Source organism: Anopheles maculipalpis, chromosome 2RL, assembly GCF_943734695.1.
Source record: "Anopheles maculipalpis chromosome 2RL, idAnoMacuDA_375_x, whole genome shotgun sequence".
In the NCBI taxonomy this organism is placed as follows: Eukaryota; Metazoa; Arthropoda; class Insecta; order Diptera; family Culicidae; genus Anopheles; species Anopheles maculipalpis.
In genome coordinates, this window is record NC_064871.1 from 91,369,461 (window position 1) to 91,383,689 (window position 14,229).

Genomic DNA, 14,229 nt, shown 5'->3' on the forward strand with positions numbered 1-14,229 from the left:
GGTTCGCAAAATGGTTGCTGGCGCCATCCGGACGTTTTCCCCGAAAACGGGCAATTTGTTTCCATTTGTTTTTCTTCCAACTTGCCACTCTCGTCCGGTTTGTTCGTGTGTCTGTCCATTTCCTATTCCCGATCCTTTGCATCTCATTCGCTGGGCGAAAAATCAGAATTCTTGAGGGAGGACCTTAAATGAAATTGGAATAATTTCTCGTTTCGCCTTAAAATTTTGCCTCCAGTTTTTGCGTGCTAAGAAGAGTGCAATGAATATCCATTAAATTAGAAAATTGGACAAGGGTGTTTATGGGTGTTTGTGTTCGTAAAAGTAAGAGTTTCTACAAATAACTTCTATTGCAATGTAACATGTTTACTTATCTAAAACTTCTATCATACCTGCGTACACAGAATCGGCGATTCAATTTCTCACCCTCGGATTCACCGGCAGTACAGTGTGAGTGAGCAATTACTCAGCTCTCGAGCAACAGCAAGGCTCAATAAATTACCCGAATGGCAACCAAAAAGGCACCCGATGCGTCCGGCTGTTGCTGAGGTACTTTAAATTGCATGTTTTATTGTCCGGCCTCGGTAGAGATAGCAGCAGCTTGTTTCATTAAACGAAGGCCGAGGCTTCTGGTTAATGGGAGAAAAATCTCTTCCTACCCACTGCTGTTGCTGCTTCGATAGTTTTGCGTTGTTACGGTGCGTTAGCGTCTTCGGGGTTGAGTTGCATTTTTCCTGTCTACGGAAACCATTAGCTGCACATGGCGACAATAGTTTGTGCTGTGCGATTGTGGAAATGCGAGCGTACCGAGATGTGGGGCCATTAGAAAGCGCTGGCAGAAGAGGCAGATTAAGAATCAACCAAATGGCCCTTAGATGAGATATGACAGTGGTTTTTGATGTTGGTTGAAAGGGAAAAGATGCAGATATTTTTATTATTTATTTTTATTTAGATAGGGAATGTTTTTCAAAAGTTAGGCGGCACTCAAGAAAAATTCAGCCAGAATAAATATTATTTTCAAAAATTGTCTGCTTTTATAAGCAGATGACTCTTGCCGCTCTTTATGATACATATTCAAGCATCTCGAATGTCTGGTTTTCCTTCTTTTTATGATGGATTCCCGTCCCGGACCACTTCTAAACAACATAAAACTCTCGAAGCGTTGAGCGTATAAAAGATGCCCGTGAACTCTGTAGCCGCTGCTGCCGTGTTGTTAAAGCGATTGAGCAATGCAATAAAATCTTTTGCAAATCTTAGTGACGATCATAAATCAAACGGTCGCTTTTACACATCGCCACATGGAACCGCAGCAGAAAAAAAAAAAATACACCAGAAAATGAACTTGAGATGACCAACAAAAGAAGACACCAGCGCACCAAAAACCTGGCTACACGTACACCATTAGACGGATAAGAAAATTTTGCAGTAAAAATCAAGATGGGTAAGCGGCAGTAGGGCGTGTCATAAAAAGAAAAAAAATACCGAACGAATGCCGGTGATAAATGGCGAGCGTCATACTGGATGCGTTTTGCAATCGAAGCAGTGCTGGTTCAGGGCACACAGCAGTCGGAAGTAAAGGGCGAGGAAAACGCATAAAGTGACGTGGAGAGGAAAAGTTCGAAAAGTCGTTTAATTTTATCATCATCATATCCTATTAAAAAGTTTCGCCGCATGCAAAGTGGCTGCTTTTGGGGGGCAATTAACGTTACGCGCTTATGGTTTAGCGCTGGCCAGTATCCAAATCGCGCTGGTACGCGATTCTTTTGTGCTGGTTGTGTGCTGCTTAAGAATAGATTTTCCACACCATGCGTGAAGTCTATGACGTTGGCCTGGCCTGGCTGTCTTTGGACGGGGCTTTCGGCTAGGCTAGACGGCCGTAAGATGGTGTCGTAAAATTTCATTACTTAGAGGGAGACTCTTGATTGTGGGTGGTGTGACTGAGATTGATGCATCTGGTCGCTTGGGGCATGAAACATAAAAGTAGATCTGCCGTTAATTTGATTCGAGATGTAGTGGGTTTTAATTGATTTCTATGCAGTGCAGAAAGAAGTTAAAGAATACGTTCAGACACCTTGAGATGGGCGCAGGGAAAAACGATGTATTATTGTTTTTAACTTTCATTTCAAAGTTTTAGACAGTGAGTAACTGGTTAAGTATTTGGCGAAGAATTTATAGTGAAGCTTTTGTTATAAGTTAAGAATCGTAACGATTTCTTTAGTCACTAATGTCATCTTGCCCAGGGAACCCCTTGAGGCTGATTTAATTCTGACGAACCTTACTCGCTTCACTCGACATGAATTAATGTTCAGCCTTTTGCCTATTGTAAAGAAATGATACATTATTGTCGGCTTTTCATCATCAAGTATTTGCTCTTCGATAAATTCATAGCAATAAGATATCAAATCTTGTATAAATAATCTATCTATGAGTGGAGCTAATATCCCTCTAATAATTGATGTCTATTTTAATGAAAAGTAGACAGTTTCCAGCTTTGTAATAGCTTGATTATAGCTTCATACTTGAATTCCAAAATCGAAGTATTGCTAGGACACTCTGTATACATCAGAAGTAATTGAATGTATTTCGTGATAAAAAAAAAACACAGCATTTCAGGCAATTTTATGAAAACCAGCACATGAAAAGAAGGCAAAACTTACGTTGTTATTGTCCCTTTTTGACGAGATTGAAGTAAAAGTAATGAACAATAATTTCCCTTCATGTGCACAATGAAACTTCTAGCCATCAGATCAGACTATCACGATTCAAAACTAACTGCGCATCTCTCCATCAAAAGAAATAGCAATGGGCAACAGCCGTCATAGGAGTAGCCCACGTTTTGGTGGCCCAGCAACGCACAATAACATTACAAAGCGAGGGGTCATCAACAATCAGCGGAAACATCTGTTACTTCTGTTGGCAATTTGATCCAATTTGAAGGTTAATTTTAGTTCCAGTGTCGAAAAATGTCCCACCATACAGTACATTGCACCCTCTCGCTCTCTCCCACGTGGCTGCACTTAACTGGCGCCAAACGTAACGGGTCGCAATAGGTAGTCAAAGCGTAGGAAACGGCAATTTATCTAGAGTGAAATGAATACCATCAACACTTTGGTTGGCTGCAGTAGCAGAAGCTTTTCCGTCTCTGGCTACCGTTGGACACTGGTTCGGTTCTCTTGTTGCTCATTTAACCCACCTACAGACCAACCACTCTTCTGTGCTTCGGTTCCATGGAAAATGTAAGTTCGAAGCCGACCATATCATTACCCGGTTTGGTAGCGAGCGCATAAGACGAACTGGCGTTGAGAGTCAGGTGTGTGTGTGTGTGTGTGTATGGTTCCATTAACAATTTCCTGCTTTCCACGAACGCATCCCAGTGCTCTTCACTGCTCGACAGCGATGTAAAAAGCCCTTGACCTCACCGTAAGAATCGCGTCCGGTTTTATGTGGTGTGAATAGAAGGGTGTACCCGTGTACTTTCATTGTTGGTGTTCCATCAACGGACGCCATCATCGTCGCTATCAGCATCGTCATCAGCACAACCATCGCTCATGAATGGTATAATGGTGGATGGCGTTGGCCCAGTTTGCGTGCGGCTTGGAAGATGGTAAACTCCAGCTGCAAGTGCAAGTCAGATGGAAGGATGCACACGAACTGGATAGCAGCAATGAAATTTGTCCGGACCTGTATATTCCAGCTCGGATGAAATAGTGCACTTGTCTGAGAGAATTGCATGTAGACGACGGTGAAGAATTTCTATTCTGTGAGGTACTAGAAACGGAACAAGTTCCGTCGATGAAATGTGTTAGAATTTGGAAAATTCCGATTATCCTCACAGGTTTAAAGTTGCCCTGATGGCTACCAAAAACAGGTCACACAATTACGCTTGTAATGGGTCAATATTTAATTAATACCAAACTGTTTCAATAAAAGTCTCATTAATAAGGTACAACCATTATCCCTACCGGCGCAATTTACTTAATAGCTGTATGTGAATGCATTATCTACAAATTATATCCTTTTTAGGAACCTTTTTCCCCTTTTTATTAGCATTTCCAGGGCACGTGTGTGTGGCGATGGGAAAATTAATCATCCAAAAGCCTTTTACTGTTAACCGTTGCGTAAATGGTACATCCTTCTACGTCCCGGTGCACACCGAGACCGGGACTAATTAGACGCCATTCAGACGACAGGGAGAGTTGGCAGCCAGACCTTTATTGTGCCCCGGACTCAGGGAAAAGCCCCTGAACCAGAAGTAAGTGGCAGAATCGTGTACCGCTTCATTCGCTTGTTGATTTAATGTGAGCCGCACGGTGAGCTCGCTCGAAGGAAAGCCATCCGATTTAGATCTCCCTTTTCACCCCAAATTCAGCTCGCGTAGCAGGATCCTTTTTGATGTACTTTTAAGAAATTTCTTGTCCCGAGTGCGAGCATTCCAGCCAGCAAAGGCTGGACGAACTTGCCGAAGGGAAAACACCGAACTGCACCCGAGATGGATGCGCATGATGTAACGGAAACTGAGCCAATTGTGGAGCAGTGGCGGGGTGGCAGGGCTTGATTTGTTGTACAAACAAAACGGCACAATTTGCTTACTCACCGAGAGGGGCCGTGCGGAGCATTATAGTAGTGTGCTAGAAATTGATATCTTTGATCTTGTTACTTATGATCTCTTATTCATGGTTGCTCACTTGCCGCAGCCCATCCGGACGACAAGTGTGCGTAAAAACAGTGGGGCTTGATTTTTCATCTTTTATTCATTCTGTTTTCTTTCTTTTTTTCTAGAAGGGAAAAGGATACTTAGGGGTGATGTGAGTTGTGGGGTGAAGAGGGAAAAAGAGAGAAGTTTGTTGAAAAATAAAATTGCCATAATCAGATGATGTAGGCAATGAGTTTGTTGGGAATATGGTTTATCATATTTAGAGCTATTGCGGGCATCACAATTTTTGCGAGGAGTCAATCAGGACAATCTATGTAAGATAACTTGGTCGAATCGTTTTACACAGCTATATCATATTGTCTATGTCTATCCGTTTATTTGAACTTTTCCCTTAAGCATCCACTTCCACATTAGGTCAAGCTGCTCGCTTGACATTCGACGAAGCACAATTATATCCTCAACTCCTGTTGAACCAAAGCTCGCCAACAGCCAACACATTCGCTCGGTAGAAACACGCTACTTTAAAATCCTCTCGACAGTACATTAAAACTCTCGTTACATCGCATTACCTTCACAGTGCGGGCGGTTCCTGGAATGAAGAAAGGAAAAAAATAAAACAGAATGGCCCTAGTGTCTGAGCCTCCAGGTAACGTTCCACGGGGTGATTGTGGTTAAATTTACGTCACCTTGTCCCGGCGGTTGATGAGGCTTACCATTCGTCATGGCGGTGACGAATGGTTTTTTCTATCTTCTTTTCTCTCTCTCTCTCTCTCTCTCTCTCTCTCTCTCTCTCTCTCTGATCTGAGTGTAACGTACCAGCAGTGAACGAACCTGGGAAAAGCCTTACACATTTTCCCAGCCCATTACATTGGGCGTTCACGGAAACCATCCAGTTCCGGACGTTAGCCCTCGGGAAAATGGGGCTGGATTGAGAGCGACTTTTCTCTCTGTGAATGTGTGGGAGCGGTGGAGGTTTGTGATAAGATTTTTGACAAACAACAGCATTCACCACCCGCCAGTGAACTGCTCTAGTGCCGTGGCGTCTGGATGGAAAACGCAATTATCCTCGCAAAAGATGACTGTAAATTGACTCAACCGTCACGGTTTTTTTTGTTGTTGTTGGTGTGGCAAGAGAGCCAACCGGTGGCGATGGAAGGAATCGTAATCTTCTTACGATTCTGGCAAGACCCACTTACGCTGTGCTTACAAAACCGTGCTGTATTCTTTGCGTTTTCACCGTCACCAGTGCAAGTGGTTTCAATCAAGATCATAAATTCGCTATCAGCGTGCTAAGCGCCATCGGTTTGATTATGACACCGGCCGTGTTTAATGAGGATTTATATCATTATCAGAGGCGTTTCGTTAAATGGGGGTGCGGTTTTTTGTTGCTTCTTCTTTTTCTTGCTGTGGTGTACGGGGAATGCTGGACACTTCGGTCAAGTGGTAGGACGGATAATAATGTGGAACGGAAACGAATGAATCTTTTCAAATAAATCACAAGAAGATTGAATGTTATCTCATTAAATTATAGGACAAAAGAATCTAAGTTTGGAAGTTTAAACAGGTTTACTTTTCCCAGCAGTAATAGGATGTTTTCTGGGAATCCTCACAAAAATTCGTGTTAGTGTTCACTTTAATTGATTTTTCATAATCGAAACAGATTGTAAGGGTTTAACTGATTTTGAAAAAGAAAAATTCTAACAAACTGAACTATCTAAAACGTATCACGAATATTTTACATCAAACTGGTTGCAAAAAGGAAGGAAGAAGGAAAAATCGCTGCCCGATATGAGAGCTTTCAGATGGCAAATAAATTACACGCTTGGTAACTCTTTCTCTTTATCGATTCACCTGTCAACGGGATCGCTTTTATTCATTTTAAGCTACATTTTACCTTCCTTTTTTTGCACCCCATCGATAAAAGGGTTCGCTTCATCTTCACCAGCTAAAGACGGGGAAGAACCTGTTTTGGACAATCGATTGTGAGGTGGGAAGAATTTTTCTGCACACAGGAACTAAACCATCATTTCTGGCTGGTTGGTTCGGATTCCCGGTGGTCGAACGAGACGGGAGAATGTAAAGTAGCAGCTGGATCGGATCGTGCTAGCAGTACCGAATCGTAATACATATATCGCTATTCACCTAACCTTACCGACGCTACGGTGGGTATGCACGTAAATTCGCATTAAAGCGTAAAATATGAGACCCGCCGGGGTTTGTCCCGCGTGCGGGAACACATCCCGGTGCGGTTGCGCTCAAATTCCACATTTTCTTTGCGCTTTTTTCTATTTCTGTTTTAAGCCCATCTGTTTGGTTCGGAACATTTGCTTCATTTCTCACACGTTTTCACACACACACAGACAGAGCGTTGGCAGACAAGGACATGCAAAAAGTTAAAGTATCACAGCGACAGGAAGTGACTCGTTTCGATGCTGTGATGGCACTTTGAGCAGATTGTCGCTGGTTGGTGTACGGGTGGATTTCAATTTTTTTTTTTTGCTCTCCCGTTTTTGGTTGGGAAAATTCGCTTCCGTAAGCCCCGGTTGGTACCCATTGGTGATCTTTTTGCCGACCCACCGTTGGACAGTCAATTGACAATGGTGCAAGCATGATTCTTGCATCTCCTGATGTTTGCGTGCCAGTTTTCAGCCACCGATGGTGGTGCGGAGGGATGGAATTGGAAATGGTTCGTGGGTTTACAGCCGGAGCGAACCAAGAACCACGTCACATGTAAATCACACCGGCTCAATTCGGTGTCGAGCTGATAAGACCACACATTTTCGTGGGTTGTAGGTAGCGCACAAACGTGTCTGTTAGTGCTAAAAACACTTGCTTTGAAGCTTGCAAGAAAAAATAGCTTGCGTTGTGAGCAGTGTTTGTAAAATATTATGCTAAAGTATTTAAATTTTTATTGTGAATTAAAAACGTGTTAGAAATTCTTGTAATATGTACCTGAGGTCAACTACTGTGCCAACTACACTACAGCTAGGCGTTAAAAATGATTTATAATTATTCAGAAGTGTCTTTTTTTGTTCACCACAATGTATCGAATTGCTTCGGAGAATCTTCACAACAATACAGTGCTTGATACAAGAATAAGAATACTTATTCTTTAGTTTATGAAATTCTAACTCGGCATCATTAGACCACAGAGCTGAACGCTTAAGGTATAGAAATTAGAAACTTGCCAGCTTTTGAGGTCTTGAGATGACACTTGTGGTCTTGTGGAACTACATCGTGTGACCGGGGCCCTATTATGCGAAGCTACTATAACAAAGCTCCTAACTCAGATCTTTCGAACTCGGATCGGAAGATCTTTTACGAGGGCCTATTCCACCTACCGTTAGATCATCTAATGTATTTCATATTATCAAAACTAAATTTTCAGCTTGTAATCAAATATAACGACTGCTAGCGAAACAATATTAAGACTGGAATAAAATGTTTTGTTCGTTTAAAATAACAGGAAGCTCTTAAGAGCCTCGAGTTCAACTAAAAAGTTTTTCTGTAGCGAATATATAACTGTACATGGATGTTTAAAGCTGCTCTTTGCTGCATGACTATTCAAAGCAGTTTTGCTCTATAGTTGAGAGATGATCGTATACTTACATCACGCTCTGTAGCAAACAAATATTCTTTTTTATAGTCAAGTTGCTACAATGTTCCAAATAGCGTTGGAGCTACCCCAGCTCCTTTATTTTTGCTATAGCCAGCGGCACCTTCAAGAATAAATGTAGCTCAAAACAATGTTGGTTTGTTTTTGAATAGTAGCAACATTGTAGCTAAAAAGTACTGACGGTTTCTGCATGCCGATTCTAGTTGACCACCGTATGTTCTTTGCATTTAAAAAAAAGCATTCCAGCAAGAGCTTTACGAGCTGAAACAAAAAAAAAATTACCAAAGATGTATTGAACACACCTTTCATGGATTTTGAAAACAATCGCTGAAAATTGTCGGAAGTGGCACACCGCATTGTTCGATTGTATTGCTTTTTTTTTTTGCTGTTGTTGTAGTGTGCAGACTGACATAAATTAACTGTCCCATCAAGCACACGCACATCCGCATCGTGTAGTAGCCTGGCTTTGATTTACGGCAATGCATACGAGAGTGTCCGAGTGGGTGAGCGTTTTGTACTGAAAATCCCGATCGGATTGGATTGAAAATAATTTCGATGGGAAGAAGGTGAGAAGAAAATTGAGGAAAATATAAAAATCGAATATCGATTAAAATTCACATTCGTCATACGGGGAAGGGCCATAATTTCCCGCAAGAGAAGAATAATTTGTGCACCAAAACGTCCTTTTTGGAGGTTCACACAGATCCACGGACACCAGGGGAAAGAAAAAAACGATTCATGATGCAGCCATTCATTCAGCGAGCAGAGAACGTGGAAGGGTTCGTCGGTTTCGTCGTATTCCGTTCGTGTTGTTGTTCCGTTTTCATTTATACCACCAGTAATATGATTTATCGAAAGACCGGCTGTACCAAAAAAAAAAAGCCAGTAAAAGCCAAAACTGTGTCCTTTGATGCCTTTTGTGGTATAATTTATTCTGAAGGCATATTTAATAATCTTATCTTGTGTGCTTTTTTTTGTTGTTGTTTTGCCTTTGTTACAGCCACTCGAACAAAGGATTTGTTCTCGAGCCATACAACAAATTACAATGGGCAGGTGATTTGGTACGGCAGGAGTAAACGGGAGGAAAAACAGAACATCGGTCGGGAGGGAAAAAATATTCCATCATCAAGAACGATGACAGTTTATGCATGAAAATTTGGAAAAGACGGCAAAAGGCGGTGGCCCCATCCGTGTATTTCTGCGTGAGCGTGAGCTCTTCGGCCCAGGAGGGTTAAAAATGGTAATTTCATGTACTGAAAACTGGAAAGACGGTTGAAGGGAAGAGGGGAAAGCACAAGAAGAAGAAGTGGAAGAAGAAGCTGTAGATAATATTTAACATTTACTGCAAAAATTCACAACCATCTTCTGGTAAGAGACCGAGGGTCCGGGGAAACGTTGTAATTTTGCAATATCTCAAGGTCCTCGCCGCTGGTTACAGATTTTAGTAGCCGTACGTAAGGCGTTTCTCCACGGCAGAAAGTACATGCTCATGGTCCTGCTACATTCGGCAAAACATTCCGATGGGAGGATGAAGATTGGAACAGGGGGTATCCTACTTTGTATGCGATGCATTGGCGCGACAAAATTAGGAAACATAGAATACGAAATTATGACGATCCAGCAGCAGGCAGCTCAAGCAGCAGCCAAACATTACGCGTTGTGGTGTTGGTTTTGCTTGTGGTCTTTCGATTTTTTTTTGTTGTGTGTTAAAAGAAAACTCTCACCCTTGTGCTTGTGCTGCTTTCCTACTGGACGTTAACGTAAACTAGAACGGTTCGTTCTAGAGGACGCATGGCCTCGAGGCATGAAACAAATTGAGCTTGTTTGTGAGCGTGTATATGTGTTTCTTTACTCCTCTTTTTTTTTTTTGGCTACAAGATTTAAAATACTGCTCCTCTACTAGCTGTAACTTAGCTTTATCTGTTGTAATTTCGGGGCTATCGGAAGACGCGAGGGATTAACTGGCACGCTAGATGCGAGGGTAGATTTTGCTTGAGGAGGCAATGGCAGTATTCGTTACAAAATTTTGATTGGATATGTTTAAGGATTAGGATTGGTATCGTATTGGAAAGAAGCGTTTAGCTAGGCGTGATGAGGACCTTTAAGAAATGGTTCGACTTTTGTAAAACATTTGCTTAATTAAGGCTAGGTTTTTCATGTAGGACAGTGAAGATCCATCTTGGTACAAATAAATCACTTCTTCATGGTGTTTTTTGTCTTACTTTGTTTTCGTTTCGCTTTGCAGCCGACTCAGGCTGGCAACTTTCAATTGCAGGCGTAATAAAATAATTTTCCAGAACTTCTTCTTGGCTCGCTTGGTGTGCGCCTGACTTGTGCAGGAGGGCTTGGGAAAGTCGTCAAAGTTACACCATTCACTTCAGGGATTCTTGCAAGTTTGTTTCACTCTCTCTCTCTCCCTTTTACGCTCGCGTATTTGTATATCAAACAAATCTGCCCCATTTAATACGGGGGCAGAGCGCAAGCCGACTGCTTTGTGGTCAGCCCTAGATGATGGCAGGTTTCGGTGGGTGTGTGTTTCCGGTGGGTGAAAGTTTTCCTCTTTTACGACCCACAAACACACAATGTGGTGTATTATTTTACGCAAATGGTAGAGCGCTAGCGACTCTGTTTGGCATTCGGGACGCGTACAAGTTAAAAAAGTTTGACGTAATATAAAGCCACGTCAAAAATGAATGTTTTCTTTTGTATCAAAATTCAAGATATTAAATTTGTCATCGTTTTGCGTTGAAAGCGTTTCGTCAGAACTACAAAAGTTTGATGTCACTTGTAAATCGATATTGGCAAAGCGTTTGAAAAAGATTATTCGATTTTGAAGTATAATATTAATTAAATTGAACCAATGTAAACGAGCGTACAGGTTTACACAGCTACACAAAAACGGGTCGGCGTAAGTCTTTTTTAAACTTGCTTTGCTTTTATTTAGATATCAAGTTTTAAATTTCTTGTGCTTCAGTTGATGCATCATTTCATTTGAAGCACTCTTTTACGTGTAATTTGTTTTCGATAAGTGAATACATAACATAACAATAATACAAATGAAAACTGGTTTAACACGGTTCAACTGTGCGTAAGTAATTAAAGCAAGAAAGCATCGGACTGTGGAATGCACAACTAACAAACTTATATATCGAATCTCTATGCAGTTAAATAGCCCAACTGAAAAGGATATCATACATCTGGTTTTTGCATATCAAGCATTGACACTGTTTACATTCAATTAAGTTTACAAAAAATCCATTCGAGCTTAACTATTAAAGCTGCTTCATTTCCTGTCTTCATTTCACTCTCCCTTTTTCCCGCTGTTCTTAAACCACGACTCCCATCCCAAGCCATCCCTCACGGGTGAAACAATAAGTGTTTTCATAATTGATCATTTTCAATAGTTATCACGTAATTACACAATAAATCCATTACGCACAATTTCGAGAATCTGTTTACCTTTCATTACCCGGGTCGGCGTCCCAGTTGCGATTGATTGCGGCTTTGGCAGAAGTAGAAATGCTGTAGCTACAAAACAGACAGACGACCGACGTTTGTACAATTTCCATGTCAGGAAGCCCAGGTCCAGGTTCGGTCGACATTCAAAAACACACACACACACGTAAACACATTGCTCACAGTGAGATTGGAAAAGCGAGCGGACATTCCAACGAATTGGACAAACAATATGCCGGGTCCGGTAGCAGGATAATTAATGCAACCGTCGGTCTTTGCATTTGCATAATTAAAGGTGTCCGTGTCCCGGGATTTCGTGTCTTATGATCAAAGAAAATGGCGCAAAGCTGTGTGGCGAAGCTGGGCTGGCTGGGAGCGGGAGTTTGCATACGCCGAGGCGTGTTCAACCGGACGAGAAAACGCGACCGATGCCATCTCATGGCAACTATTTGAAGGCAGTTAGTGCTTTCGGTGGTAGTGCTGGATCTGGGCGTTGAACAAATACTGCAATTCGAGCGATAATACAACTATCGGGTCGGTATTTTAGTTCAAAGGGGACCGATGGGGAACTGTTCTGGTAGATTGTTCGATTCCAACACTAATGCAGTATAATTATGCTAGGCTGTGTGGTTGGATAAGGCACCAGAACTTTCCTTTTGACGTAGCACCGGTGGAATTCGGTGAAGGCGAAGATTTCGTAACAAACGGCCGGTACCGTACCGACTGGATGCACAAATCTTGCTGTAATCTTCATTCCCGGTAAATGGGATTTCGCAATCGATACCCATTCATTCCCCTGGGCCAGTGGGTCCTTCCGGTAGCCGAAGCAGCCGGGAGCTCCCAGTTGGCAAAAGATGGTTGACAAGATGTCGTTGGAAAAATTGCGTCCAATTCCAAACCACTCACCGTAATCGGCAGGATGTTCTTTCCAAATCCTTTCGAAACAAATGGCACACGCTCAAAGCCACAAGATCTAGGAGTGCCACCTGGAACATCCTGCCCATCCACTGGCATGATGATGGCAGGAGAAACTATGCAAGACGAAAGGTATTCTACCCTTTTTTTTCTACCCAAATCCCTGTGAAATCGTTCGTTCCTTTCGTGCCCTAGATTGTAGGCTCTTGGCACACGAGCGACGGCAAAAAAGGCTCGGGACGGGAATGTGTAAATTATGTGTTTTATGCCGTCGTTTATTCGTTTCCGGCAATAAAACCACATAAAATTATACTTTTTATCTACGGATTGCTGGTCGCTCTGGCCTGCCTGACAAACTCGCTTCCGAGACCTGTGCCTCATCATCGTATCCTCTCATCATCCTGCCAGGGCGATGAGCATTGGCTGGAAATTATTCTACACCAGTAACTATTGGGTTAAATCTTGATGCCAGATGGTCGAGACGGATGAGTTCTCGACCCAACCACCGAGAGCGTTTACCCATCCCAAAACGCAGGTGAGAGCAATGGTAAAGGAGGAAGTATCGTTACTTCCAAGACTGAGTGGCGGTTATCTGAAACGTGGGCGAAATTTAAATTTATGCAATTTAATTGCAACGAAAGTTATAAAATGCAAACTTAAAAATTCAATGTGATGTAAACACATTCCTTGTTCTAAATGAAATAATCAAATTGTTTCGATAATAGTTTTCATTTTATTTTTCATGCTTTTTTTTTGTACAAAATGACAATTATGTGTTCGTTTTTTCAAGTTGATTCTATTTTATTCTTTTGTCGTTTTTTTTTAAATCGTTTTGTTTTGGCTGCCTCGTAGATTTGTTTGTAGTAACACAACATGCGGAACTTATTAGTCACTGGTTTAAATTGGTTTTAATAACTATTTCATATTGTTCATGTTACGAAAGAAATTTGGCTGACGAAGGGGGGGAATGTTTGTTTATCTTCTTTAACTAATAGTTTAAGTATCATTTGCGTAAGTAACGGTATTAGTTTGGTTGACACCGGTACCTAATTGTTTTACCTCTTTTTATTTTCATTTTCCTTCTTTCTTCATCAGTACTTGCATTTTTTTCCTTTTAAATTTTGTGTTTTATTTTCATTCTTTTTAAGTGTCTCACTGAAAAACAAACTATTGTAAGTTGCTTTCATAATTATACTTCCCATTTCCACGAAACTTGTACAATCCAATCAGCGATTACAACGAAGCAAACACATTACCGGCCGGTACGGATAGAACTTAAAGTTCAAGGACAATGCCCTTTGAGGACAGTTACGAAACAAGCTACCACGGTGTTGGCAACATCTGTTTTAGCTTTTTCCCCGCTCTTACCTTTTATCTACTACGGGTCACCTTTCCTGACCAGCTCTCGTCTTTGAGCATAATTTTAAATGTTCTCCTCCCCATTACAGTACCGCTTTTAGTATTTAGTTTGGCCTTTTCTTCTTCTTTTTTCACAAATTCTTTTTTCTTTATCTCTTCTAACTCATCTCATTGTGTTCGTCTTTTTTTCCGTTTTTCAAATATGTACAATGGTTTTTTTTCTTGTTTGGTT

General features: G+C 41.6%; 1 protein-coding gene across 1 annotated transcript in view; it reads left to right on the top strand.

The window, feature by feature from the left end:
• Positions 1 to 13,094, top strand: part of LOC126568418 (uncharacterized) — a 366,923-nt gene extending 353,829 nt beyond the window's left edge. Inside the window, exon 6 of the mRNA XM_050224887.1 lies at positions 13,083 to 13,094. The gene's annotated coding sequence lies outside the window, so the exon portion shown is untranslated. The remainder of the gene's footprint in view (positions 1 to 13,082) is intronic.
• The last annotated feature ends 1,135 nt before the right edge of the window (positions 13,095 to 14,229 follow it).